Below are 6,000 nucleotides of genomic sequence, written 5' to 3'. Positions count from 1 at the left end.
AAAAAAAATTATGCTTGGAATTGAAAAGACTACAACATACAATCATCACCATATCTAATTTGCAAATGAAGATAATCGTCTTTAGATGAGCATACTTGCTAAATGCATCTCCGTCTAAACAGGATGACGTTTAGAAAGGAACCGGAAACCTGTTCATTTTTAAAACAATGAATCAGATTTTGTATTCAGCATAAAACAATACCTGCCTTTGACTTTCTTATGGGCTTATTCCATAAAACCAAAAGACCATAAAGTTATACAAGAAATAAACCTTTTGTCTGCGCTGCAATTCAATGAGATCATAGCTGATCTGACAATTCTCAACTCCGGTTTCTGCTTTTTTCCCAGTAATTCTCACTGCCCTTACTGATTAAAAATCTGTCTGAGGCTTGAATGACCCAGCTCGAGAGCCCTTTGCAGCAAAGAATTCTGCAGATTCACTACCCTCTGGGAGAAGAAATTCCCCCTCATTTCTATATTAAATAAGTAGTTGCAGCATTTTCCAGATTGCAGAAATTTCACAGTAAGATACATCTGAATGGTAAGTCTCTCAGTGAGAAACATTTTTACTAAAGTTCTGGAGCAGCACAATTCTTTTCAATTTCTCGATTGATATATCGAAATGTATTTGCTAGAAGTTACCATCCAACTTAAACATTAACAGTAGTGACAATATTAGTCACACCCTTACATTTACAGCAAATTCTTACTGAAATACAAATATTTTTAAGTAAAGAGCTCATTCATTGACCATGGTTTATGATTCTATGAAAGAACTCATTCATTGGTCATGGTTTATTTTAATCTATTCAATTCTGTTCAATTCTTTTGCCTTAGTTCGTCATTTTGGCTATGCAGAAACTCTTTCCCAGTTCAATCCATGTCATTGGTGCCTACATGGACTACAACAAATGGATGATCCCCCTCCTGTACTGCAGCCCAGAAAAGATCTTCTGAAGCCTGGCACCAGGCAGACAATATAGCCATCTGGATTTGCACACATTGCTGCAAAGAACATTGTTTAAACCCCTGTGACAATGCTGCCCCTGCTACCAGTACATTACATTTGCCCCCACCTCCATTGGATGGCTTCCTGTACCCACAGTCATTTAGCTCATCCATCTCACAGTCCCTACTCTCATCCAAACACACCGAGAAAACCCCACATCTGCTGGGTAATTGCAGAGGCTGATACTCCTGCACTCCTGTTCCCTAGGTCCCCTGAATTGTGTTATTTGCAGTCACACCCACTTCGTCCTTGACTAATGACCACATCAGAACACCAAATCAGGTTTGATTAACTTCTGGTACAAGGAATCCAGGTAAATTCCCCACCCTGGCCCTGATGCATCATAGTGTCTATAGTCAGCTTCCAGGTCATAAACTCTGAGCTGAAGCTGCTCAAACTTCAAAAACCTACCACAGATATGTTTGCATCTGTCAGGCCTTGATTTCATGCTTGGTTTGATCTTCTTGCTTTTGAGAACAGTGCAGTGGCTTAGTGGTTAGTGCTGCTGCCTCACAGTGCCAAAGACCCATGCTTGATTCTACCCTTGGCCAATGTCTGTGTGGAGTTAGCACATTTTCCCTGTGTCTGCGTAAGTTTTCTTCAGGTGCTCTGATTTCCTGTCATAGTCCAAAGATGTTCAGCCTAGGTGGATTGGCCAAGCCAAGTTGCCTGTAGTGTCCAGAGATGTGCAGGCTAGGAAATTCAGGAATAGGTTAGGGGGGTAGGATGCTCTTGAGGACTTGAGGAGCTAATTGGCCTGGCTTCACACTGTCGGACTCTATGATTCAAATCCTCCCTTCCTACATCAGCCAATGAATTTTCTATAATGTCACTTTTGGCTTTTTTTTCCAAAGGCCACTCTTCCCAACCTGCTTGCTGCAAGGGTGACTGCAGGCCTCTCTTTTAAATCTGCCTTACTTTTCTATTCCTCCTTCTGGACCTGCCTCTTCCAGCAGTTTGTCTTTCAACACATGGCTGATGTTCACTCTCCAAATCGTGCTGCATTACAAAGTATGAGCTTACTAGCGCACCATTATCTGGGAGCTACTCTTTGAACAGAAATATTCCTGAACCTGTTAACAACGAACAGAAGTAGCAAACAGTTGTAACATATAACAGCAGCTCAAAGAAAACAGCAACTATACCTGACGACAGTTGAAGATCTTCTTAAAGAGAGCTTCCTCATGCTCAATATATGTTTAGTTGTTTAAGGCCAGTGGTTTAAGTTGTGTAACTGATGCCATTTGGAAATTCTACCAGCACTCATAACACTGGAAATGGGATCTTTTGAGCTCATTTTCTCATCCTGTATTTCTAGTTTCTGGAAAAAGCACCATCTTGAATCTAAAGGAGTTATGATCACTGTCGGCAAAATATTCCCACACTGATACTTCAACAATTTGCTCAGCTTCATTATCTATAATTAATTCATTCCTTCACTTGTCGGACCTTCACATACTGACTTCAAAAGTTCTCTTGGATGCATTTTAAGAATTCCACTCCCTCTAAACCATTCACACTATGTCTACACCAATTAATTTTGGGGCAAGGTGGAATTAATTTTTGGGCATCACGCTGGGTCAGTGGTTAGCACAGCTGCCTCACAATGCCAGAATCCCAGATTCGATTCCATCCTTGGGTGACTGGCTGTGTGGAGTTTGCACATTCCCACCTTGTCTGCATGGGTTTCCAATGGGTGCTCTAGTTTTCTCTTACAGTCCAAGGATGTGCAAGTTGGGTGATATCTTAAAACATGTCTATATTGTAGAGGAGTAGGTGCTAGATACCTTAAAACACATAAAGGTGGATAAATCCCTGGGACATAATCGGGTATACCCCAGAACTCTTATGGGAAGCTAGGGAAATGATTGCTAAGCCCCTAGCTGAGATGTTTGTATCATCGATAGCCATAGGTGAGATGCCAGAAGACTGCAGGTTGGCTAATGTGGTGCCAATATTTAAGAAAGGTGGTAAAATAAAGCCAGGAACTGTAGACCAGAGAGCCTAATGTTAGTGACAGGTACGTTGCTGGAGGAGATTCTGAGGGACGGGATTGACATGCATTTGGACAGGAAAGGAATGATTAGGGATCTCAACATGGCTTTGTGCGTGGGAAATAGTGTCTCACTAACTTGAGTGAGATTTTTTGAAGAAGTGGTGAAGATGACTGATGAAGGCAAAGTGGTGGGCATTGTCTATGTGGACTTTAGCAAGGCGTTTGACAAGGTTCTGCATGATAGACTGGTTAGCACGGTTAGATCTCATGGAAAAGAGGGAGGACTAGCTATTTGGATAAAAAATTGGCTTGAAGATAGGAGACAGAAAATAATGTTGGAGGGTTGCTTTTCAGACCAGACCAGCAGTTTGCCACAAGATTAGTGATGGATTCACTACATTTTGTCATTCGCAAAAATGATTTGGATGTGAATATAAGATTGAATTGAATTGAATTAGCTTTCTTGTCACATGAACTCAAATGAGTACAGTCAAAAGTTTGTAAGTCACCCGTTATAGTGCCATCTTAGGCACAAAAGTACCAAGGTATAGAATCTACAGTTACAAGATTAGTTACAGTGTAATAATGTCACCAACACATGGCGCTCTCTTAGGTACAGAGTACTTTGGTACAATCCTTAAGTACAGAATAGAGAAATGAAGAAAAAAAGTTACATTACAGCTATAAACAGCATATCCATAGTTTATAAATGCAAGATACAGTTTCAAAGAAAAAGATCGCAGTCTTTCTCCAAGGGCTCTCCACAGCAGACCAATGCAAAGGGCATCCATGACATCTGACCACTGGCTGCTGCTACCTACTGCACTGGGCCACTGCTGTCGCTTCTGCACTGGGCTGCTGCTATCACATATTGACTGGGCCACAGCCCAGATATGGTTAGTAAGTTTGTAGATGACACCAAAATCGATGATGCAGTGGACAGGGAAGAAGGTTTGCTCAGAGTACAATGGGATCTTGATCAGATGTGCCAATTGGCTGAAGAGTGGCAAATGGAGTTTAATTTAGATAAATATGTGGTGCTGCATTTTGGTATGACAAATCAGAGCAGGACTTATACACTTAATGGTAAGATACTGAGGAGTGTTGCTGAACCTTGGGGTGCAGGCTCATAGTTCCTTGAAAGTGATGTTGGAGGGTTGCTCAGAGAGACAGATAGGATAGTGAAGAAGGTACTTGGTATGCTTGCCTTTATTGGTCAGTGTATTGGGTATAGTAGTTGTGAGGTCATGGTACAGCAGTATAGGGCATTGGTTAGGCCACTTTTGAAATACCATATTCAATTCTGGGACTCCTGCTATAGGAACGATATTGTGAAGCTAAAAGGATTCAGAAAAGATTTACAAGGACATTGCCAGGGTTGAAGTGTTTAAGCTATAGGGAGAGGCTGAGGGGTGATCTCATACAGGTTTTTAAAATAGTGAGGAGCATGCATAGGGTGAATAGACAAGGTCTTTTTCCCAGCGTAGGGGAGTCTAAAACTGGAGGGCATAGATTTAAGGTGAGAGGGGAAAGATTTAAAAGGGATTTAAGGGGCAACTTTTTCATGTAGAGTGTGGTCCAAGTATGGAATGAGCTGTTAGCAGAGGTGTTGGATGCTGATACAATTACAACATTTAAAAGGTATTTCGATGGGTATATGAATAGGAAGGGTTTAATGCTGGCAAATGGGACTAGATTAATTTAGGATGTCTGGTCAGCATGGATGAGTTGGACCAAAGGGTCTGTTTGCATGCTGTACATATGACTCTCTTGGTTGACATGCAAAATTATCTGGAGTGTCCCAGGATGTGTAGGCTAAGTGGATTGTACATGTGCATTATAAATGCAGTGTTATGAGAATAGTATGGGATGGTCTTCAGAGGGTCAGTGTGGACTGATCATAGAATCACCACTGAATCGCTGCAGTGTAAAAGCAGGCCATTCGGCCCATTTAGTCCACACTGACCGTCTGAAGAGGATCCCATTCAGACCCCCTCCCCTACCCTATCCTGTCTCCCTGTATTTCCCGTGGCTAACCCACCTCACCTGCAATTCCTAGTCACTATGGGTAATTTAGTATGGCCAATCCACCTAACCTGCACATCCTTGGGCTGTGGGAGGAAACCAGAGCACTGAGAGGAAATCCATGCAGACACGGAGAGAAAGTGAAAACGCCACATAAACAGTAGCCTGAGGATGGAATCGAACATGGTGCTTTGGCACTGTGAGGCAGCATTGTTAACCACTGAGCCACCGTTCTGTCCCTTGATGGGTCAAATGGCCTCTTTCTTGTGAAACCTTATTGAAAGTCTTGTTGAAGTCCAAGAAGACTACATTAAATGTATTGCCCTTATTTGCCATAAGTATCTGCTGTGAGTCCTCTCTGGACAAATCATGACAGATCATATTAAACTCAGCCTTCTGCAGTTTAGAACATTTATTTCAGACCTGTCTGTTCTCTGTTCTGTAACAATGATGGGCACTAGTCTCCTTCTGCCTTCAGACTGAACACCTTTTTGCATGACATTTACTCACACCACACACCAGGTCTGGTCATCAGATGGCTGTTTTCAGCACAACCAACCCATTTTCTCCCACTTATGTTCTCTGTTGGCAGTTCTTCTTTCTCTCTGGATTACAATTATCCATCTCTGCCTATCTACCTTTCTCTCCCTCTGAGCTCTATCTCCACATAATGCTTACTCCTTTAAGTGCGACCTCCAGCTCCATCATAGTCCCTTCTTTCAGCCTATGTACAGTGTCATTTTTTCCTAGCTACAATCAGTCCTGTAGAAGGGTCACTGGCCCCAAAACATTAACTCTGCTTTCTCTCCACAGGAGAAAGTGAGGTCTGCAGATGCTGGAGATCAGAGCTGGAAATGTGTTGCTGGAAAAGCGCAGCAGGTCAGGCAGCATCCAGGGAACAGGAGAATCGACGTTTCGGGCATAAGCCCTTCTTCAGGAATGAGGAAAGTTTGTCCAGTAGGCTAAGATA

This window comes from Chiloscyllium plagiosum, unplaced genomic scaffold (assembly GCF_037043375.1).
Source record: "Chiloscyllium plagiosum isolate Xiang-an unplaced genomic scaffold, Cpla_swu_hap1 HiC_scaffold_2, whole genome shotgun sequence".
NCBI lineage: Eukaryota > Metazoa > Chordata > Chondrichthyes > Orectolobiformes > Hemiscylliidae > Chiloscyllium > Chiloscyllium plagiosum.
This window is presented reverse-complemented; position numbering follows the sequence as displayed.